This window comes from Thermobia domestica, chromosome 3 (genome assembly GCF_964235325.1).
Source record: "Thermobia domestica chromosome 3, izTheDome1.hap1.1, whole genome shotgun sequence".
Taxonomy (NCBI): domain Eukaryota; kingdom Metazoa; phylum Arthropoda; class Insecta; order Zygentoma; family Lepismatidae; genus Thermobia; species Thermobia domestica.
Genome location: NC_137456.1, coordinates 187205633 through 187230765, shown reverse-complemented (window position 1 = coordinate 187230765; position 25133 = coordinate 187205633). Strand labels below are relative to the sequence as shown.

The following is a 25133-nucleotide window of genomic DNA, read 5'->3' as shown; positions in this document are numbered from 1 at the left end:
CTCTACTTAACGTATTAAATGAAATCATAAAATAAGAATATTCTTACCTTCTTCATTCTGAGAATTCCGTTCCATTCCCTCCTAGTCTGGAACAAATATCGCAGCCACTTCTCTCGACATTTTTATTTTTAAGTCACGATTCATGTAGTTCGGATCTCTTAAATTATATAGGTATGGCCTATTTTGTATTTCGATTATAAACGCCTCTGTGTTAAACACACTAACCATGATTGGAGATGTACACAGGACACGTTTTCAAACACAACTGAAAATTTCTCTTTGTGATTACATTTGTGGTTATCTGTTTGGGGGTGGAGTTCGAGCTTCGGAGATAGGGGCTCAAATTCAAGTTATTTCGTTGTTTCATCTTTTGCCTAAAGCCAAATATTTTGCTTATAGATTACTATGGCACCAGCTAACTGTCAATCAAGTGTATCACGAGAAATCACAGTGTTACATAGATTTTGCTGTGATTAGTTAATTTTTCGGAATTTCCTTCTATTTTTGTGAATTTTCTTTTGTTATACACACACACACTTTATAATAGCAGAGTTCCATTCTCTGCACAAAGCGTCTTCCAAGCAGCTGTTTCTTGCTACAATCCTCTTGCCTGGCAACACGTCTTTCCTTTCTGTCCTTCCTTTTGAAATCTATTAAACAGCAGGCGGTCTATTGTTCCGACCTGCACCAAATACACTCGAGCCGACGTTTTTTCGGCGATTTTATTGCTTTCGCGTTCATGTTTAGCCGACCAGATTTAAATACATGGTCAGCGTATTTCAAGCAAACGCATGAGCAATAAATACGCTTTGCGATCGCTTCAAATAGCCGCCTACTTAGAGTTACTTTTAAAAGCTCCAAACTCTGAGATTGGTTTTATTTATATATAAAATAAAAAAAAGTTTCTTCCCCCTAGATCCACTGCTGGACGAGTTGTGAGCCAACACCTATTGGAGCACCTGCATGCTATTAGCGAAGAAAACACCAACCAAGCAAATGATTGGTCCATGTAAAAATAAATAAATAAATAAAAATCAGAGAAATTTTATTTCCGAAGACCATTTTAAGTAAGTGAACTTGAAATTTGTGTGTTTCGTAATCGTAATTTCCACCTCAGATTATTTCGGTTTAAGAAAACGGAGGAGTAGGGGGAGGCTCATTTTACTATTTCAGAAAGCCTTCTTGATCAAAACAATGAAAAAAAGTCAAGAAAACCTTTTATTCTTCATTTAATGAATGTGAACCAGAAACATCATCAAATCATTGGACTTTTATTGTTCCCAGTGTTGCTAACTGTGACATCAAAGTTAACGAAACTTCGCTAAATTTAAAAGGCTGCAGTTAATTCATGAAGCATTGGTCGAGAATGGTATTTGGAGTGTTTATTATTCATGTAAAGTTGAACCATCTGACAAAATTTCAGAATTTCAAAAGATGGTGTTTTCGAGAAAATGGCGCCCAAAAATGGCCATTTTTGAAAATTTTACAATTTCTCGAATTTTTTGCGACAAAACGGTTGCACACAGAACCGATACAATTTTTTTTTTCGGAAAGCGGGTAGCTAGGTTTTACCAACCGCGAAAACAGAATTTTAAAATTCTAACCGGAAGTACTCGAAAAAAATTCGCAAACTTCGACTTTTCAGATAAATTGACGTTCATTTATTAATTTATGTACAAAAAGATACGCATGCGCAAACCAAACTATAATAAAATATAGTTTATTTATATCCCTATGTACTCCCATGCGCAAAAAAAATTGCGCGTATACTGTAACTCACGATTTTTCGCAATTATTTCATTTTCCTTATGTTTATGGGTAAAATTCAGTTATTAGTATGTGGAGATAATAGAAAGCAATCCATCTAAGAAGATATTTCCAAAAAATATAATAAAATAATAAAAATATAAGCAAAAAACAAAATTATGTTCGGTTTTGTGTATACTGGCAATAATGTTTTCGAGGGAATTTTTGGAGTAGCACAGCACGATTGTAGAGGGAATTACAGAATTGGTAACAGAACAGGGAGACAGTTGAATCAAGGAACAGGAAAGTGGAATAAAATATTGCATTTATTGGCTTAAATCTAGGGTGTAAATTGTCTGCCAAATTTAAATTAGCTTCTGTAACCAAGATGTTGGACGGAAATATATAAACAAAGAGAAAAACTGTTGTCTTAAGTTTGGAAGTGACATGCTCTATAACCATGAGCATTTATTTCTTAAGAAAAAGATAAGCAACAAAAGAAAGTCTGTATGGTCAAGTGGGTAGAGTGACGGATTAGTAATTCTTATACTGTTTTGACCCCAGATCGAATCCCATCCGATCCTGTTCAATTTTTTTTCTTTACAAAACATTGTAGAAAGTGTATAATTTTTATGTTAATAAGAACCGGAACAATACAATAATGAAATAACTTTTTGTTTTTCTGATGATGTATTTATTCAGAATTAGCTTACTCTTTATTACTAATAGCGATTGTTTTTAGTTTATGGTATGGTATGCTTAATCATTCCCTCTCCGTTTTTTTTTAACACAGCAGAAGTAACTTCATACTTCAACTCACTGCGAGTGTGTCTGTAAAAAACAAAACAAGCGCGACCTGCAGCTTTACACACAGCGTGACGAACACAATCACAGCCATAGCTCGTTGTCTGTTCTAGTGTTTCTGTGTGTGTGTGTTCCTTTTTAGAGTATTGACTCTCTCTCTCTCTCTCTCTCTCTCCTTTTGTTTCATATCAACAACTGCAACAAATGCAAGTCTGTGAAAAAAAATATCAAGAATGCTTTCTTTAAACAAAACTAAATTTTACAGCTCTCTTTGTGAATAACACGAATGCTTCCGACGAATTATACAGTAGCGTGAAAAACTGATAATAAAATTATCTAACATGCATAAGCTTCTTTTTCTAGCATGACAACACATTAAACATAACAAATTAAATTTTTGGGATTACAAATTATCACATTACGTGTCGATGTAGGCCTATTCGTTTTCACATTCGAGCGACGAAAGAAGAAAGTGTGGTTATAGTTATAAAAACCGAATACCAGATTTCAATGAATTCAAGTTACATGGCTCCTACATATCGAAAAAATGATTTTTCGATGTCTGTCCATCTATTCGTCTCTCGGTTCGTCACGCTTTTACACGCACTCAAATAAAGGCCATACTGTTCAACGTATCTGGACCGAATTCTAGACATAACGTTTTAATAACATACTATCTTTCGAATTTTATGTCCTTCGACATCTAAAAGTAAGGGTAATTTACTGAAGGATTAAAATTTAAAACAATTCAATTTACTCAAGTAAAAAAACTGTGACGATTTTATTTACTTTTTATAAATATTGTAATATCCTATGTGATGTCGTAAACAAGCAGTTCCACGCTTCAATGTTTACAAACAACACCACATGGTTCGGCAAGAGGATCTTCCACCAGAGGGACCTGCTATCACCTGCAGACGACGTTTAGCCCCTCCTACGGAGCAGAAGACGAAATCGAAGCAGAAGCGCCACCGCCACCCAAGGGACGCTATAAATTGGGCAGAAGAATCCAGCTCAGTACCAGTTTTCTGGTGACCCTCCTCTAGTCTGCTACGGGACTCTTGGAGTAACCTAACCCCAGGCCTCTAGTCTGCTACGGGACTACGCCTATCCTATCTCCTGGCTTAGCCTGCTACGGGGCTCTGTCTGGGAATCCCAACCTCAGCCGCTTAGCCTGCTACGGGGCTCTGTTGGCAACTTAACCTGCCTCTGCTTGCTACGGAGCATTGGTTCCTTAACTCCACTCCTCTTAGCCTGCTACGGGGCTCTGTTGGAGATCCTGTCTGCGACCACACGGTCAAAGACTACCTTTTACTCACCCTTTTAAATAGAGACCAAATTGTATAGTATTTTGTACAAATACTCATATTTTTATAATAAAACTGGTAGTGGGAAACGATTCCGGACACTCTTTTTATTAACTGCTCTACCTCTTCCTTATATGAGACGAGTTTACACAAAAGTTTTACATGGTAGAGGCTTGACCGACTCAGAATAAACTCTGAATACTCCCCTACCGGACAGTATTTTTATTAACCAGAAGTGGACTTTTTTTTTCTGTGGAAGGTATGTGAATTTTTTAAAGTGTTAGTGCTTTTAAGTGAACTGAATTTTGTTTATGCCTCAAACTAGAACTGGTAAAAACACTTTTCCAGAAAACATTTTTAACATGGAGCAAAATTCGCGCCCTTCTTTTAATATACCACACCTCACTAAGTATTCGGGACACGTTACGGAGGACCCCGATAGATTTTTTATGCTTTTTGACCATCTTGCATTGTTGCATTCATGGAATGAACAGAAAAAGAAAGAACTATTACCTATGTACTTACAAGATCTAGCACTTGATTTAGTCCTACAGTTAAAGGCCCAGAATCAGTTAGACGCGCTTAATTATGACCAATTAAAAGACAAATTAGTTGCACTGAGTAGACCAAGATTACCGGCATATCGAGCGGAATTCGAAATTTTTCAAGTCCAACAAGGTGAAAACGAGCCAGTAGATGCTTATTTTCTCAGAAAATTAAGGGTCATTAGACAAGTTCTGCCTCAGGCCACCGAGGAGCAGAAAATAAATTATTTATCTTTAGGTTTAAAGAAAACTTTTTTGCAAAAGATAGCGTTAGAAACATTTACAACTGTTCACGCCTTACAAACGCATTTACACAACCTCGAGAAAGCAAATGACCTCATGAAGAAACGTGATTACGTGGAATTACAACAGGCATTCTATTCACTCTGCGATCAGAGTACACCAGTCAGCAGTTTACATTCATCAGCAGTCGCTGGCGCTTCCTTCCCTGTACATCAACAACAACTGACCTATCCAATATGTAACTCAACACCTAGTTGGAATCAATACCAGCAACCAGCTTCAGTTTTTCCTACACCTTCAGCACCACAGCTACAGGGTGCATCACAAAATCAGATAATTCCAAATCCTTCCCCCCAAGTTGCTAATCCGAATCCCCCTCCCGAACCCCCCCGCGCCTAGCACATCTAGTAATTCCAGTGCAAACAATTCATTAGATTTTACTAAATTAGCAAATCAAATGGCTGAACTATCTCTTCTTGTAGCTCAAAATGCCATTAAGAACTCACAATTTAGAAGAGGTGGCCGTAACAATTATAGGTCGAAAAGTACAAATAACGGAAATCAAAATCGGCAGAGAAATGGAAATAAGAGCAATTCTAAAAATAATAATAAAGATAATAATAGTAATCCTAGGCCGGAAACTGTTACAGTATGCGGTACGTGCTATAAGAAAGGTCATTCTTCCAGTACATGTTATAAGAACAATCAGCAGGGAAACGCCTAGGGGGGCCCCAGGACACACCCTCTCAAGAACATGTTCTGAGGGCCGAGAACCAGGAAAAAAGTGAACAACAAAGATTGACAAATACATCACTTTATGCAGTAGCTCCGTTATCAGATAGAAGGGAGAACATTAAAATGTTAAACCAGGAACATAAATTATTAATTAATGTAACAATTAATAAAGAAAAGTATCCTGTGATCATAGACACTGGCAGTTCATTGAGTCTTTGGCCTAAAAATTGGCTTCCACCAAACACAAAATTGATTCCTTTTAGCACTAATCTACGAGGAATTGAGAATTCTGTCGTAAATTTACACTATATAGCTTTGATTACATTCAGAATTGGCTCAACAACATTTTCTCATTATTTCAGAATTTTAGAACATGGAGATTTTTTGCCTTTATTCGGTGAAGACATTCTAAATCGATTACAGACCAAAATTGACTTAAAGAATAACATGTTGTCAGTATACAAGAAACCACGGCCTCCGCAGTATCCAATTGAAATTGATACCCAGGAAAAATTATCTGCTAACGCTATGCATACAATAAAACAGCACAAGTCAGCTGATGTTTTTACAACACGAAAGGTTACCATACCAGCCAGGTCACATTTCTTTTTACCAATTAATATCAAGAATCGGCAAAAGAATAATAAATACTTTTTTATCTCTCCATTAGAAAATTTGCTGGACAAATACGGACTACAAACGTTGCCTACTAAAGTACCTAAGAATAATTTGACTTTATTGATATCAAATCCTACTAGTAGACCGGTAACGTTAGTAAAGAGCACCCCAATTGCTTACGTAGAAGAGAATCTTCAAGAAGTAGATTTACAGGGTAATTGTCAAGATAGTGGTCATGATGACGAAACTTTTTACAGATCAGACAAAGAAATTCAGGATCGATTAGAAGAAACAAAATCATTTTTTGATATTAATTTGTTTGACATAAACCCGGATTTATCAGAAGAAAAAAAGAAAGCCGTACAAGATTTACTCTTTAAATACAGAGATGTTTTTTCCTACACACCAACAGACATTGGATATTTCCGAGGTTATATACATAAAATACGGATAGACAAAGGAGCATCCTTCCATCAAAGATCTCCTCCGGTTCCATTAGCAGTAAGACCTCAAATTGACTTACAAATTAAGCAACTCTTAGACGCAAATATTATCAAGGAAACTAGCGATAGTTCGTTTTCATCGCCACTTCTCATAGTGAAGAAGCCAAATACTTCAGAGTTCCGCTTAGTTCTCAACCTCCAAGCTTGTAATAGGTTCTCACATTACCTAAGTATACCATTTCAAAATACGGAGGATATTCTACACGTTTTAAGAGGAAAAAACTCCATATCCACAATCGACATAAAATCCTCCTATTTCCAGCTATTGTTGCATCCCAAAAGCCAAAAATACATGACTTTTGAGGTCAACCATACTAGAAAGGCATATAAATTCCAGAGGTGTACCATGGGTCACTCCAGTTCCGCCGCCGGACTCAGTATAGCTGTACGCATGCTTTTAGAGGGCCTACCACCCCGTATAACTGCATTCGCTGATGATTTGGTCATAGGAAGTAAAAATTGGAAACAACAGTTATCGGATTTAGAATTACTTTTTAAAAGATTAAGAAAGCATGATTTTCGTGCCAGTCCAAAGAAGACCCACTTACTATACACAGAATTGGACGTTTTAGGCTTCACAGTTAGTGGGAAAGAAATCAAGATTTCACCTAAAATCGCTAACAAGATTCGAAATTTTAAGAAACCAACTACTAAAAGAACTCTGAAAAGCTTTTTAGGATTATGTTCTTATTTAAGAGCACATATCAAAAATTTCTCAGAAAAAATAGAACCATTTCAGTGCCTTTTAGACAAGAATTCAAAATTTAAATGGACCTCTCAGCATGACGAATTATTTGAGAAACTTAAGACGGACATCATACACGCGCCATCTTTGTTTCACTTCGATCCCTCACTGGAAATACGCGTGTATACTGACGCTTCCTCTATCTCCGCAGGAGGCTTATTAGCATGTTATAACCAAAAAACGAAACAAGAACGTGTTGTTGCCTATGCTAGTAGACGTTTTACACCAAGTGAAAGGAAAGCATCCACTTGGCAAAAAGAGCTGTACGCCTTAATTTATGTTTTGAGAAAATTTAGATACTTCCTACTAAATAGAAGATTTAAATTATTTATAGACGCCAAATGCTTGACATCTCTCACAACACAAGCGGACAAAGTTGGAAAATTTAGTCGCTACCGAATATTCTTAGCAGACTACAATTTCGAAATACAACACATTAAAAGTCAATTACACCCAGCGGACATCTTTAGTCGTTTAGAAGATAAACAGGAGATTAAACAGGGAGAAAAACAAGAAATTGACAATTTCTCGGACACGGAAGATGCTAAAGTATTTGCATCCCATTCTTTAGACACTACTCTCCAAATTGAACAACCTATAATCCTACCAAATTTAGCAGAAGAACAAAGGAAAGATCCTTCATTCTCTGACATCATCACTGTTTTGGAAAATAAGGAACCTAATAAGTTGTCTACTTTTCGAGCCGCAAAATACTTTTCTCTAAAGGACGGGATATTATACAGAACACAGAAGCATCCCCAATTAGGATTGTTATATCTACTTTGTGTGCCGAAATCTTTATTAAGTAAGTGGTTTGATGCCTTACACAATAACCCAATGGCACCACACTTTGGATATACCAAAACATATCAATCGGCGCTTAGGAAATACTACTTTCCTAATATGAAAGCGTACATTGCCAACAGAATTAAAACATGCATTTCCTGTCAGAAACTCAAGAAATTACCAGTTAAACCAGCGGGTCAATTACTCCATCACCCACCTAAGCCGATCGCAACAGCTTGGCAATATGATTCTATTGGAAAAATAACAGTGGGAAATGGACAGTTTAAACACATATTAGTGGCCATAGAAATGTGCACAAGATATTGTGTGACCAAGGTTGTGGACAACATAACAGCGGAAGAAATTGAACAATTTCTCATATATGATATCATACTCAAATTTGGACCTTTTTCATATTTATACCTGGATAGACATCCAGTACATAACGCTAAGAGGCTGCAAAATTTGGCAAAATGCTATAACTTTGAATTTAAATTTTGCCCTGCATACGACCATAAAAACCTAGGGGTAGTGGAAACATTCCACAAGACTATACAGAATGCACTTAAATTTTTCGTGCAAGAAAACCAAAATCTTTGGCCGAAGCTGATACCATATATTACATTCGCAATTAATACATTTGTGCAAGCCGGAACTAAATATTCTGCTTTTTTCCTCATGTATGGATATGAACCTAAGACCATCTCTGATATTGCGTTAGCGTCAACTCCAACATTATGTGTCAACAAAGAACATTTGAATAAAATACGTGAGAGTGTACAGAATAACTTGATCGCTAGCTATAATAAGCAGAAAAAGTATTTCGATAGCAGACACCGACAAACTCAATTTGAAAAGGGACAAAAAGTACTAGTCTACTTTCCTAATCGGCAAATAGGAGTGCCGGAAAGTTTTTCAGCTTCCTATGTTGGACCCGTTCAAATCCTGGATAGACTGAATCCTAACCTTTATAAGATAGAATTTCCAAATTCTTTTCGGAAGAAAATACAAGAAATCTCAATAGACCGAATCAAGCCATTTTATCAAGAATTACAAAACATAGAACAAGAATAAATAACTTCATTTTATTTTCTAAACGAGCGAAAAAAAAGTACAGTACTCACCACTAGGAAGAAAGAAATATTTAAAGTCAAGACTTCAGCAGATAAAAACACTTTTCATAACGACACGAACATTCATTTCCTCTTTGTTTTATAAAAAGCTGAATCATTATTCTGCAACTGAATGAAAAAAAAAAAATGCTGAGATCTGCATTTCCGCATTTAAAAGGCAACTGATCTTTTACAAGGACAGCCAACATAATTCTACATTATCATCGATATTTTTTTTTCTTTTCCTCTGTAAACTACATATTGTAACTGACATTATGCAACTTGAATATTGTACAGGACGTTTCAAAAGTTATGACCACATCTACATTATACAGGATGACCAGGAATTCAGGACCATTATTACTATTGTCATTGACATTTAAAATTGGATTATTTTATTGAAATACATATCTTTAGTGCAAATATTTTAGAAACTTTTACACCTTATACAGGGTGACCAAGAAATCACGCCGTTCGAATTAGAACTTTCCAATATAAATTATCTTTATATCTCAGTGTCAATTGCAACTTTTTTAGTATTCCTAAGTCTTATTATTTTATACATATTATATCGTCGTCTTCGTTCGTTACCAAACAAATCTAGAACGAACCGCATAGAAATTTCATCTCCTATTCCATTGGAAACATTTAATACCAATAATACAACTAAGGAGCAACAGCTAACACAGACTCCAACCCCACTTACTATAAGTGAATTAGTTTATATTTATTGACGCCAAGCCAAAAACAGCCCTATCTCGAGGGAAATGAAGTATCATGTACCATGTACGGATCCTGCCTGTATATAGGGACCACCTGTTTAGTGCTCTATATTCCGCTACCACATTACTGCTCCGAAAAGTGATTTTCATTTATTTCAGTGCCACAAGTGTTTAGTGTTCAGTGATTTCTTTTGTGTGTGTGATTCTTCAGTGTTGCCAACTATCACATAAACAAAAATAACCCTTCGGCTTATTTTTAAACAAGCCAGGGGGGTGTAATATCCTATGTGATGTCGTAAACAAGCAGTTCCACGCTTCAATGTTTACAAACAACACCACATGGTTCGGCAAGAGGATCTTCCACCAGAGGGACCTGCTATCACCTGCAGACGACGTTTAGCCCCTCCTACGGAGCAGAAGACGAAATCGAAGCAGAAGCGCCACCGCCACCCAAGGGACGCTATAAATTGGGCAGAAGAATCCAGCTCAGTACCAGTTTTCTGGTGACCCTCCTCTAGTCTGCTACGGGACTCTTGGAGTAACCTAACCCCAGGCCTCTAGTCTGCTACGGGACTACGCCTATCCTATCTCCTGGCTTAGCCTGCTACGGGGCTCTGTCTGGGAATCCCAACCTCAGCCGCTTAGCCTGCTACGGGGCTCTGTTGGCAACTTAACCTGCCTCTGCTTGCTACGGAGCATTGGTTCCTTAACTCCACTCCTCTTAGCCTGCTACGGGGCTCTGTTGGAGATCCTGTCTGCGACCACACGGTCAAAGACTACCTTTTACTCACCCTTTTAAATAGAGACCAAATTGTATAGTATTTTGTACAAATACTCATATTTTTATAATAAAACTGGTAGTGGGAAACGATTCCGGACACTCTTTTTATTAACTGCTCTACCTCTTCCTTATATGAGACGAGTTTACACAAAAGTTTTACAATATATATTTTATTAACGAATCTCCACCGCATATGAATAATTTTTCTAAAAAAATATATATGGTGTAATTTACCGTATGTTATGCGTTCTTTTTGCAGAATTTTCTCAACCACATTTCATAAATAAACGTATCATTAATAACCTAACAAACAACTCGTTCGAAGGAGTAGCTTAATCTTAGGGTGAGCTTTACCCCTTAGGCAATTTTGTTCATATTTCGTAAAGAAATGTTTCATTAATAAACTAACATACAGCATAAATCGTTTATTCCGATAACATACAGAAGAAGTGGTTTTCTCAAGGGTTGAATTTTTTTGGACAATTTTCTCAGTAATAACTGAGACAAATTTGTTCTAATTTCAGTAAAATATTTTCTGTAATCATCTTACAATATGGTATGACTCGCTTGTTCCGAAAAGAAAAATCCAAGAGATACTTTGACAGTGAATTTTTTCCCGACGATTTGCTTAAAAAATTACTCGATATACTGTCAAAATTACAGATAGAAGAGTTTACCTTTGGGGGTAAGCTTTTCCCGATGACCTTCCTAAAAAACACTCAGGACATGTTTGTTGTTCATATTTTATAAATACATGTGACATAAATAACCTAGCTATATGGTATAATTCCCTCATCCGGAAAAACTAGAAATGGTATATTACTTTTGACAGTAAGTTTTACCCTGCGATTTTCTCAAGAACGACTCAGGCGATTGTGTTCGTATTTCATAAATAAATGTTTTACGAAAACACTAACAATATAGCATAGCTCGTTTGTCCTGAAAAGATCCACAAGGGATAATTTATTCTTGGGGGTGACTTTTTTCATGATTGTCTCAGAAATTACTCAGACGCTTTTGCTTATAGTTCACATACAATTATATCCTTAATAATTCTAATATATGGATCGAGTTATTTCTAACGAAAAGATGACCTATGGGTACTTTAGTTTTGGGCCTGAAGTTTCTTCTAGCAAAGTTTTCCAAAACATTATTTTATTCGCAATTTCCCAAATAAATGTTTCAATAATAGTTACAGCCTAACATAAGTCAGTGTAAAAAATTCGAGCGAGAAAGTACAGTGCGTTTGCTCCGTATCCTTTCTTAAATATATTTTTTAATGTTACACCTAATCACAATTTTCGGAACAAAACCCAAACTTCTTTTTAAATGTGCCTTGTTGTGGTCAAATGGTTCAAGTGCATTGGTTCTGGATTTGATTTCCAGTGAGAGCTAGTGTATTTTCATCCAAGAGATGTGACACGTCGGTGCAAAGAAAAAAGTGTTTAAATAAGCCTAACCAAGCTAATCAACAAAAGAAATAATACAATGTTACGAAATTATCGTAGAAACGTTGTTAATATTAGGTAGATGCGACTGAAATGTCCAAACGATTATTGTCAATTCCAAAGGCCTTTGTTTCCGTCCGGCGGGAGCTCACGTGGTTCGGATTCTACGTTAATCAGTAGGCCGACGTCTCATATAGCTTCGTTGCTGAGCGAGACGTTAAACTCAAACTCAATGTCTTTGTTCATAAATGTCTTTGTGTATGGTTTTGCATATACGTGGCATGGACATTAAATTTTGATTTCTACGCCATATGTATCTAATTACATACACAGCTATAGAACGAACACAACAAACTTGGAATATCTACATTGTTTGCGTATGGAAAATAATCACGCTCTACTGCACAGGAGAGCCGTGTGTATGGAATTCCATACACATGGCAATCAACGTAATAAGAAATGTATAATAATAAGAATTAATAATAAGAATTAATAATAATAATAATAATAATAATAATAATAATAATAATAATAATAATAATAATAATAATAATAATAATAAACAGAAAACGATACGATCACTTACATAATTTATAAATATGTTAACATTTAATAAGCATATAACTGCAATGGAATTAACTTGTTTCTCTCTCTCCCTGAACGCAACAGCCCTTATTGTGTTAAGGCGTAGAAGGGAACTTGTGGCACTCACGATTTGGGGCGGTGTGTGGTCACAACTTCGGATCCCTTTGTTGTTAGTCCTAGCTTTCTAGACGGATGCAGTTATTCGTCCAAGAGATGTGACGTAGAATATACAAGCAAATAGATTTTGTATTACTATTAAAGTAAATAATTATACTCATTCAATCAATGTGATACTTGTGGTTGCTTAACCGTATACAGACAGCTGATCCATGGAAGAATCGTTGATGATGATGATAATAATAATAATAATAATAATAATAATAATAATAATAATAATAATAATAATAATAAATAAGAGAAGCTCGACAAATAGTCTTGCAAATAATAGGAAAAAGTTTGCGTCACACAGTTCACTTTGCTGGACACACCAGTGTGCCGCGTTATACCGATTGTGGCACACTGGAATGTTTTTTTTTTTCAACTATTCCAACTGCTTCAATTGAAATGGATCTATAATAATAAGAGAGTGAATTTAGTCTTCTTACCCTTCGATTTAGAAATAAGGTTCGCGAGAATTTCATAAAAGAATAATATACTCAGAATTGTATATAGTAGTTTGTTTTATTCGAAATTACATACTTCCTGCAACTGTTTTTTGATTGAAATGATTTGAAATGAAATCTTTAAGTTTTACGTCCAACGATTATGCCGGATAGGCTAAAGGAGACAGTGATGATAAGAAATGAATGAAATGATCGAGTGAAGAAGTGGGATAAAACGGGAGAACCTCGAGAAAACCCACGCACAGTGTTTGTCCAGCACAAGGTTCACTTGGCGCGAGCATAGATCGAACCAAGGACTCCATGCACCAGAGGTGAACGCTCTACCACTGAAACATCGTGGAAGGAGAAAGGGACTACTTTATGAAAACTTGATGACGAACACATTTGTTAAAAAATACCAGCTTTTCGTGAAATATTGCTTATAGACAGGGGCGGATTAAGGCTTTTGGGGACCTAGAACCGACTGTTTTAAGGGGGCCCTATGTTAAGAATAGTTCCAGTGCATAAATTATCTTTTCTGCCTTCCACAGCCTCATAGGCTTATGGAACTACCGAGAACTATGCTGTAATATTTGAATGTGCTCCAAGTTTAGAATAATTAGTTTAGTTAAATTCATTATTAACAATTAAATAATTGCATTCATTATTAACAGGTAAATGCTGCTGATGGAAAGACTTAAATCTAGCGATACCGCGAGCGTAACGAGCGGGAAAAAAAAATAGCATCGGTCTGAAGCCTATAATATAATAAGTTGATTACTATATTTTAGTATTAAACAGAGGGACTTTAAAGGGCCCCCTGAGCTTGGGGCCCCGAAGCCTGGGCTCCATTGGCTCCGCCCTTAATCCGCTAATGCCTATAGATTATAAATTAAAGGGGACGGGCCGGGTCCGTTCTAAAAATTCCGGCCCGTGCAGACCTGTAGCCCCTGTGTATTTGCTATCTTTGAAAATACAGTAAAGTTTCGCTTATCCGACATGAAACAGGCAGGCAGAACGCCGGATAATATGGATGTATTAAGGAAAGACCTATTAAAAGTCAAACTATGATATAATTTTACATATTACGCATCTAATTATCATGTTTTGCAAGAAACAAATACAATGCATTGACTCAGTGACGTATCCAGCGTGAGGTCCTGGAAGCTGTCCCTTACCAAACCTCAAGCACTTTTTAATAAACCTACTTTTTCCCTTTTGAGGTTCTTTTATGTCAGATTACTTTGAGTCAGTGTCCAAACTGTGGACAATGCGTTGTTGTTATAATTCTAACAAGTAACACTTTCCAAGTGTAACACTCCGATTTTGATAAAATTTGGCAGGTAGATACTACACATAAAATAAACAAATAAGTGCTTCTTTATTTTTTGCTGAAAAACGGTTTTAGGGGGCAAAAGCCCTCACCCAAAATTTTGAAAGTTGACGCCCGAAAGGCAAAAACAAATGGACCAAATGAACGAAATTGTGAACAGATATTGCTGACATAAAATTAGGATAGACGTGTTTTGTATTTTCCTGGAGAAAACGGTTAGGTGGGGCACAGACCCCTCCAAACCTTTGATCATGAAATATCAAAAGTGCTAATAACAGTATGCCAGAAGTGCCTAAATTTACACGAAGAATTGGAACAAATCTTTGTGTTAGTACAATAAACAAAAAATAAACAAATACGGCTTTTTTATTTCCTGCGAAAAAACGGTTTTAGGGGGCAAAAGGTCCACCCAGAATTTTGAAATTGGACGCAAGAAAGGCAAGAAGAAATGGACCGAACTGAATGAAATTGTTCACAAATGTTGTAGAGGTAAGATGAGGGAATACGTGCTTCGTATTTTCCTGAAAAGAAAAAAAAACTGTTGAGTGGACCGAGGCGTTGAGTGTCGGAAGGAGAGGACCGAAGCGAATGAAATTGTCTGTAGATATTGGATATGAAAAATAAAGCCTCTCGTGTTTCACAAGCGTCTCCATCAGATTTCTTCAAATTTGGCAGATCAACACCAAGCACAAACAGTTAGCGTATTTTGTAGTATATCACGAGGCAACTTTAACCCTTATAATGTTTTTCCGCATAAACAAAAACACGTGCTGATTAATTTCCTGTTTGTTGTTGATGTGCAAAAATTGATAGGGACATCTTAAAAACACGAAAGTCCTTATTTTACATACAGTCTATACAATATCTACACACATTTTCAATTGCTTCGGTCCATTCGGTAATATTTACTTTTTTTTTTTTTTTTTTTTTTTTGAGGGGCTCTAGGCCCCAACACTGTTTTGTCGTACAAATTAAAACACATTTCATTTATTGTTTTGCAAATCGTCCCTATACGAAGTTTCGTTGCAATTCTCTATACTCTTTAGGAACTTCTGACGTATACTTATTTGCACTTTTAATATTTCGTAATCAACAGCTTAGAAGGTCCGTTCCCCACTCAACCGCTTTTTCTCCAGGAAAATACGAAACACAATTACCTCAATTTACGTCTAGAATATCTATGCACGATTTCAAAATTTTGGGTGGGAAATTCTGCCCCCTAAAACCATTTTTTCGCAGAAAATAAACCCGTATTGGTTTGTTTTTTGCGTATTGTTCCTACACAATGTGTCGTTCAAATTCTTCATGTCCTTTAAGCACTTCTGACATACTATTATTAGCACTTTTGATATTTCATGATCAAAGTTTTGGAGAGGTCTGTGTCCTACCCAAACTTTTTTTTTTTTTTTTTGGTAGGAAAATTCGGAACCCGTATTCCCTCATTTTTCGTCTGCAATATCTTTGCACAATTTCATTCATTTCGGTTCACTTCTTCTTACCTTTCGGGCGTCAACTTTCAAAATTTTGGATGGGGGCTTTTGTACCCTAAAACCATTTTTCCGCAGAAAATAAAAAAAAAACAGGTATTCGTTTAGTTTTTGCGTATTGTCCATACACAAAGTGTCGCTGGAATTCTTCGTCCTTTACACACATCAGACATATTGTTACTAGCACTTTTGATATTTCATGATCAAAGGTTTGGAGGGGTCTGTGCCCCACCTAACAGTTTTTCCAGGAAAATACAAAACACGTATTCCTTCATTTTACGTCTGCCATATCTGTGCACAATTTCGTTCACTTTGGTCCACTTTTTTTTTTTTTTTCTTGTCTTTCGGGCGTTAACTTTCAAAATTTTGGGTGAGGGCTTTTGCCCCTAAAACCGTTTTTCCGCAAAAAATTAAAAACAAAACATGTATTCGTTTATTTTATGTGTAGTATCTGCCTGTCAAATTTTATCAAAATCGGAGTGTTACACTTGGGAAGTGTTACTTGTAAGAATATACCGTAATGCCATTGATACCAGGTGGAACTAAAGAACACTTTTAAATGGGATTACAATTTCGTTTCCGTTCTGTTTATAACATTACTGTATTAGAACGATACACTCATTGCCATTTGCTATTTTTGTTATGTGATAGAATATACGTAGCAGACAGTTTTCCTTACATGTCCCTAGAAAATATTTTTTTGATTTCGTTTGTGTTAGAATGCAGTTTGACCGGTTCATAAATGAAAAGTAAGAAATGTTTAAGAGAAATACAGAACTGTTGCATTATTATTATTATTATTATTATTATTATTATTATTATTATTATTATTATTATTGATATTTTTGAAACATTAGAATTACGTGCTTACGAGCTTTCGTGTCGGACCCCTCCGAAAAGTAAAGCTGGATATGTGCCTGCACTGAATGATAGACGTATGAGTCAAGGTATAGACGGGCGTGCTAGGCGATCGAGTCCGGAGCATCAAAAACAGACTAAGACCACAACTTGCAGTTTTTCTTGCCGATTGATGCTGCTTTTTACCTGCTATGATATGTCGGATAATAATGTGAAATAAACGAAGGTCAAGACCATGGCGTATTGGTGTTTCATGCACCTAGACCTGTAAAATATGTGTGCCTGCCGAAAACATCTTTCACCCACTAGCTAAATTTGTGGGTATTATCGCACATCCTGCCTTATAAAGTATAGTCTTATAAAGAATATATATAGCATGCTAAAAACCTAAAGACCAAATTCAATGATTTTCTATAGTTTTCCTTTTTAATAACGGGAAACTTGTTTATTTCATCACGATAAATCACGCTTGATACTAGGATGTCTGTTTCTGTCTATATATATTTTTCATACTTTATTGGAGACAAATTTGTTTTTTTGTTTTTTTTTTTTTTTTTCAAGAAAGGAGGATGATAAAAGAAGCTATATAACAGCATAAACTGAAAGCAATGGCTATTACTAATAGTACACTAATTCTAAATAAATACATCATCAGAGAAAACAAAAAGTTATTTCTTTATTGTATTGTTTCAGTTTTTATTAACATACAAATTATACACTTCTATAATGTTTCGTAAAAAAAAAAAAAAAAATTGAACAGGATCGGATGAGATTCGATCTGGGGTCAAAACAGTATAAGAATTACTAGTCCGTCACTCTACCCACTTGACCATACAGACTTTCTTTTGTTGCTTATCTTTTTCTTAAGAAATAAATGCTCATGGTTATAGAGCATGTCACTTCCAAACTTAAGACAACAGTTTTTCTCTTTGTTTATATATTTCCGTCCAACATCTTGGTTACAGAAGCTAATTTATATTTGGCAGACAATTTACACCCTAGATTTAAGCCAATAAATGCAATATTTTATTCCACTTTCCTGTTCCTTGATTCAACTGTGCCCCTGTTCTGTTACCAATTCTGTAATTCCCTCTACAATCGTGCTGTGCTACTCCAAAAATTCCCTCGAAAACATTATTGCCAGTATACACAAAACCGAACATAATTTTGTTTTTTGCTCATATTTTCATTATTTTATTATATTTTTTGGAAATATCTCCTTAGATGGATTGCTTTCTATTATCTCCACATACTAATAACTGAATTTTACCCATAAACATAAGGAAAATGAAATAATTGAGAAAAATCATGATTTACAGTATACGCGCAATTTTTTTTGCGCATGGGAGTACATGCCACAACAAAAATTATAACTACCTGTCTCCATAGCCGAATGGTGAGGCTCCGAAGTTGACCATTTTCCATGTCTTTTACAATTCATAAATTGTACTCCCGTCTTTGATGGCCCTTTACTTGGCGGGAATTTTTTTTTCGACAAAACAAAAAAATACGGGTCTCTTTAAAACATGTTTAGTTGCTACAAAAAAAAAGTTTCAACAATATCTGAGATGGTGATGGTACAATCCGCGGCAAAAAACCTGCAACATGAGAATGTAAGTTTATTCTGATACTACGCCTAACAGCACAGGGAATCAACATAACGTCTAAGTGGCACGAATCACGCCAGGATAAACCTCGGCGTCCTACCGTGAACACTTATTTTGGAGCAAAAGACTTCGTCATTTCACAATAAACTTACATGATTATGTTGCAGGTTTTTTGCCGCAGATTGTACAATTTTATATTTTTTTGCCTGAGTTGAAATGGAAGGCACCATATATATTTTTATATGTTTGCTTGTTTGCATCTAGGAAAAAAAATCACATGCATGTATGTCGCAAAAGTTTGAAACGTGCTTTGGTATGTAAAAACAGGAAACGTAGTGACAAAAGCTTTGGGTTCATTCATTATTGACTGTGTGTCACGTAGAAGGCGCTTTTTACACACTACATGAGAAACTACGCGAAGACATTGTGAATTTTCTTTAATTACTTTTGGATGTCTACAGAAACTTTTGATTTTTTAAGAGAAAGAATTGGAAATCACGCCACAATACAGAAATGAGATCCTGTATTCCACCAATAGAAATGTTGGCATGAATGAAATGTTGCAATAAGTCTATTATTATTATTATTATTATTATTATTATTATTATTATTATTACTGACTGACTGGTCACTTCTAAATTGTAAAACTCTTCCATTAGAGGTAACGACCCTGCGTTTTTCTTTATTCGCTTCCTCGTGGTCGGTTTTAAAAACAAAAGCTCAAATATCGAATTCTAAATCCTGCGAAAAAGGCGCAAAAAATTCCCAAATTTCGAGTTTTATTTTATTTTATTTTATTTTATTTATCTTTTTTACGAAGGTCCTGGGTAGCAATTTTGGTCATCATCGATTTTTCTCCAAATTCATACTTTTAAGTAGAGACGTGTTTGTTTCTCGATCGTAGCTTGTGGCCATTTTCAGTCGCAACGGAGGGTAAAACTAACTCTCCAATCGAAAAAGACGTGAATGAAGAACGATTTTCATACTTTTTTTTTCCTTATTCGATCACATTCTACTCCTGATAGAGCATGAAACTTTCCTGACCCTCTAACTCCCTCTTTTTTTTTCTTTCTTTTTTTTTGCCAGAGGTCGGGAAGGGGGAGAAACCACCTGGTGATCGCAGGCTAGTTATTAACAATAATAATAATAATAGTAGTAGTAGTATTAATTGATAGCGTTTTTCGAAAGGCTTACCTACTGATAAAGCTCACCACTGTTTAAATTCCACATTTGAGCATATTTTCCTAACCTTGCCAGAAACTGCTCTTGTACCCATCTCGCTACAATAGCTCTCCCTGGATTAACCGTAACATAATCAATAAAAAAGAAAAAAAAAAGAAAATGGATATTTCGCAAAAGCCTGGCATAGTAGGTTAGATTTTAAGTAGGGGTGCACTAGGGTGGTTCCAAAATGAGGTGAAAATACTTTTTTTTCGAATTTCATTTGCATTTATTACTCCTTACATTTATTACGCCACTGGAAATAGATAGACTACACAAGAAAAAAAAATACAACTGTTTTAAATGGTTGCGCAAGCCCATTGAAGTTTTGAATGCTATTGGTATTTACACACTGTTATACATATATATTGTTATACATATTTTTATACACATATTACACAATTAACATAAAAGCACATTATTGCTGATTATATTAAAACTTTCTAAAGTTTATTTCTTCACTCTATTTTTACACTTCACTTTCACATATTAAGTTTACTTAGATAGGGTCAGGGGTGTAGCCAGCAGGTTAATGCACGAAGGACCCGTCGTTTTTAAAGGGGGGCCAAGCCAAAAAAAAGTGTGTTGCAGCGTGTTTTTGAGGTCTGAAAAAAAAAACGAAAAATTTTGGTTTCCTCCCGGAAAACTAAAACCACTGCTTTTTAAGCTTATTATTATTATTATTATTATTATTATTATTATTATACTTTTTCACAATAAATTATATTCCAAGACAGTTTTTATTGTATTTAACCCAGAAATACTGTCCCGGACCAAATGTTATACCTTTGTGCGTAACTATTTCAGTTTAAGCCCTTGTACAGTACACAGAACCTATCTACATAAAATTGATTTTCTTTGAAATTGCACTTAATTTCTTTAAGATTTCCTAAGAAAAATATTTATTCGAGACTAAACAAACAATTTTATTAACAGCTATTTCCTATTTCCTCTTTTACATCAAGTACCATTTTAAAAAAGCGAATGAAATCCAAACTGAAAAATTGAATAAAAACGTTTTTCACCAAATTTTTCATCTGATAAAAAATATGTTTTATAAAACACTAGATAGAGCATATAAAAATATAATGTACTTACAAATTAATTTAATACCAATGTGTTATGGTAGTATTTATAGTACCTTGTTAAAACTTTTGTCATCAAACTGTCAAATATATATAGCAGTAAACTGTGTAATCTGTTGTCACAAAAAAAGTATAACATGCTACTTTCCGATCGGTATAAGGAAGAGATACCATCAGCGGCGTAGCGAGCATTATAAGATTGGGAGGGGGATGAAACTTGATATTGCCAAGTCTTGATTTTAAAAATTGTCAAGTCTTAATAAAAAATTGAAAGGTGTTTCGAAAATCTTAGTCTTACTTTTACCAACCCTGTGGAAATCTATTACAGCAACCTTATTTTCATATTCGTCCCATTACATGCCTCGTCTGAGATACGAATACGTACAGCCCTTGTTCCGCTTTCGAGTGCAATTTTACACCTCAACTCAGGATCATTATCACCATGCACGGTGGACAACTGCTAATTTGACAACTTATGGCTACGTGATAATCCGCGTCACCCAATCCTCACGAGAACCTCTAAAGCTATGATCTGTTGTAGAAATGCATTAATAAACGTAGAATAAGGTAGGCTATATTTACTGCTTGTGATATAGGGACACATAATTTACATAAACATTCAATTGAGGAGTTCAGTGAGAGACCAGGCTAACCTGCACACAAATACCTCCTTAGCTCATCTACTTTATATTTTAAGGACGTTTGGTAAAACGCCTGATCTTGTTGGGTAGGGTGCGGAAAAAGACTCTGGCAGAGAAAGGGGAGAAAGCCTGAGAGAATGTCTTTGTAGAGTGATTTTCTACCAAAATGAATAATGTATATGGTTAGAGAAGAGGAAAATGCACTATAATATGAGATTTGATTCTAAATTAAATTCATTATTTATTACCGAATTGAAATAGTGAAATTTATTGTGAAAAACAGGGTGCGAAATCTTGGGGAACAGGGGAATTCCCCCCCCACACACACACACTGAATATTTTTGGACAAAATTCCCTCACTAAATCCTTGCTGGAGGGGGGGATAATACAGTGAAATAATGTCAGAAGTTCCCAAAGTAATTACCGTAATTTATATGTAATCAACGTGTATTTTATAATTATTAGATGAACTAGTGATCAGCGGTATACTCGTAATACCTAACTTTGTATAGTTTACTACTTTTGGATGCACAAATACGTGAACTTTCTATGCCGAAACTTTAAAGCATAAAAGTGCTTTTTTTTTTAACCTCTTCAGTCCTCCAGTCTCCTCCCACTTCGATTTCATGATTTCGCAATCTGATGAAATATATTAAATACCGACAGGAAAAATACTAATATATAACCTCCCTTTTAGGCGCCCCTTCAACCACGTGCCCGGAACACGTGCATCGCTTCCTCCCCCATAGTTGCGGCCCTGTGAGCTACATAAGTAACATACAGCGGTATATGTAATGCTTTGACTTACAAATGATATAAAGAAAGGAAGAATTGCAATTTTTGTTAAAGTTTCAAAAGAAGCAATTACGGGGTTAAAAATAAGGTAGGAAAGGCAACACATTTGCATGAAAATGAAGTGAAACACACACTGTTCTATGCTTTCACCCAGCAGACGTATTGCTTTGAACCCCAAAATGTGACTTTTGGAATCTTGCACTTAGGTTCACAGCGGAAGCGACGAATTGACTTTACTCCTGTGGCGTTCCGTGGTAACTCAGCGCGCAGGAGGAGAGTATACGACGGCGCCCCCGTACATATGGGTGAGATCGACAGACCAGCCGCGAAGCGCCAGCATGCTTGGCGCGAAGCGATAGAAAATTTTCAAAATTAAATCCTGCTTTTTCTTGATTTTGGACACTTTTAATAACTTTTTTCCTTGAATTTTATACATGTGTACACACGCATTTTCCTCCCGAAGTTTGTGCCCCCTTACATCTGCACCCGAGGCGTCGCCCCACCCCAAGGCACGGCACTGCTTGACATCTATTGTAGCTTTTCTCCCCACCAAACAACATCTCCAGAAATCTACTGTGATATCATTCCCAAAACACATTTTGTTCAATTGTCCGTACTCGAAAAACCCTGTAAATAGAGTCTCACTGCAAAACAACTGAAATAATCTATTGTTTTCCTCCGTATTAATATGATCACTTTTTGTTTTAAAGGGAAACGTTTATTCACACACAAAGCAGACACGGTTACACAATATATTCACTCCGGTATCAAAATCTACTTCCCTTTGATATTTTACTATTGGGAAAAAACACTTAAATTTGTCAAATTTGCATATTATACATAGTAAAAAGTTTATACTAACCAGTCACTGTCTTGTTCTTGTTTTATTAATAGGCGTATTAATTCATATTATTCTCTTATTAATCACCACAATCTGCGTGTTGTCTTGTATACGCTCTTGTATCAAATGCTTTTGCGTTCAATGCTCTCCTGCAACCGAAACGCTTCTTCTGTCTTTGTTTTAATTTTGCACGCCATTTCTATTCAGCTTTTGCCAGTCGTACAATTTCCCGATTTTTCATTCAAGATTCTTCAAAATATTTAGGAATATTAAATGAACAAAACTGAAGTGTGATCACTTGCAGAGTCGGATTTAGGTTTACTGGGGCCCTAAGCTATTGCAGATAATGGGGCCCTTTACGTGTCCATGTGAACGTAGGCACCCTATATACAGAAATGGTTAAACTAATGATATTTTAGGTAACAGGCTAGCAGAAGGGAGTAGACCTATGCGTATATCGGACCCCATGTTAAACTTATGGGAGAAAAGGGGAGGTAAACATAATAGAACGTAAACAAAAGAGAACAAAAGAGAATGGTGGTAGTAGGGGGAGGGGCTACAATATGAGACGATAGAAAAAACATGGTTTGGAGGTGGGGTGTGATGAGAAGGTGTATAGAATTCTTTGACGGCATGTAAACAAAAGGATAAAAGAGAAATGAAGCATACAACATGTTTAAAGAAATACAAAAGAAAACAAAAGGTTAATAGAGGATAAAAGAGAACATGTTTAAAGAAATACAAAAGAAAACAAAAGGTTAATAGAGGATAAAAGAGAAATGAAGCATACAATGCTATATACTTGTTTGCGTTTAAAAAAATTTTGATGGTGTGGTGTGTGAAAAAGGTTTGTTAATGTACATATGTTAAATAGTAAACAAAAGAGAAATTGTATATACAAGGCTATGCAGCTGTATGTTTTTAAAAAGATTTTGTATGGTGGTGTGGGAAAAGGTTTGTTGCGAAAGATGAATTGTAAACAAGAAGAAAGAATAGTACCAGATGTTGATACCGTGGGAAGATAATACGTATATGATGGTTTTCCAGTTGGGATGTTTTTGAAAAAATAATAATTTTAAGAAAAATGTTAGAACCTTGCAGCCGAGGGCGGAAACGCGGCGCGGCGCGGGGCGGGCGCGGGAAGGTGGGCGGAGGCGTGCGCGACCGGAAAACACCCGCGTGTGCGGACGCGACAGCGACTAAAGATGAAATGAGAGTATATTGAAAAAAAGAGAAAAGTATTAACCTTGAGTTTATTCATGTGAACATATGAATAAAAGAAAATAAATGATGTTTACTTACACATTGAATTTTCCAAGAAAAGAAAACGTAAGGAACATATGAAAAGAATTTTGGGGGGAGTGTTTTTGTTTTTGTAAATGGGTAGTATGATTTGTTTTGTTGGTGGTTGGTATGAAAAAAATAAAAATAATTTTGTTTTGAACGCGATATGAGAGTTGTGGTGTGGTTAGAACTCCATTTTGTTTGACGTAAACGTTTAAATACTGAGTGTTAGTAAATTGTTGTATGTATTAGCTGCTATGGCTCACGTACGTCAACTAGTTTTTGAGGAGGAGGACGACACTTTACTGTGTCCACCATTACCAACGAGAAAGAAGATGAAGACAGGACATAGCGATATACCGAGGAAACAGTCAAAGCACAGACCGGATTCCCCGGAATGTGTTGAAGTCGTGTATTTATCGTCATCTTCGGATGATGATGAAACTGATTTGGAAGAAGAAGAGCGCCAAACTCCATCACCATCGTTATTAACGAGTAAAAGAACGCAGTCAAAGCAGAGACCGAATTTCCCGGACGGTGTTGAAGTTGTGTATTTATCGTCATCTTCGGATGATGAAACTGATTTGGAAGAAGAAGAGCGGCAAACTCCACTACCAACACTTTCGTCGTCACCAGTTTTTCCCCAGCGTTATTAACAAGAACACGAAGATTTTGTAGAATGGACTGCACATGTGAAAA

General features: G+C 35.9%; 1 protein-coding gene across 3 annotated transcripts in view; it reads right to left on the bottom strand.

Moving 5' to 3' along the window:
* Cortactin (cortactin) overlaps window positions 1-25133 on the bottom strand; it is a 773732-nt gene that overhangs the window by 609097 nt on the left and 139502 nt on the right. Inside the window, exon 1 of one of the 3 annotated variants that reach the window (XM_081752065.1) lies at window positions 9157-9254. The exons of the other annotated variants lie outside the window; for them this stretch is intronic. The gene's annotated coding sequence lies outside the window, so the exon portion shown is untranslated. Of the gene's footprint in view, window positions 1-9156; window positions 9255-25133 lie in introns of those variants that run through there. 3 annotated transcript variants of the gene reach the window in all.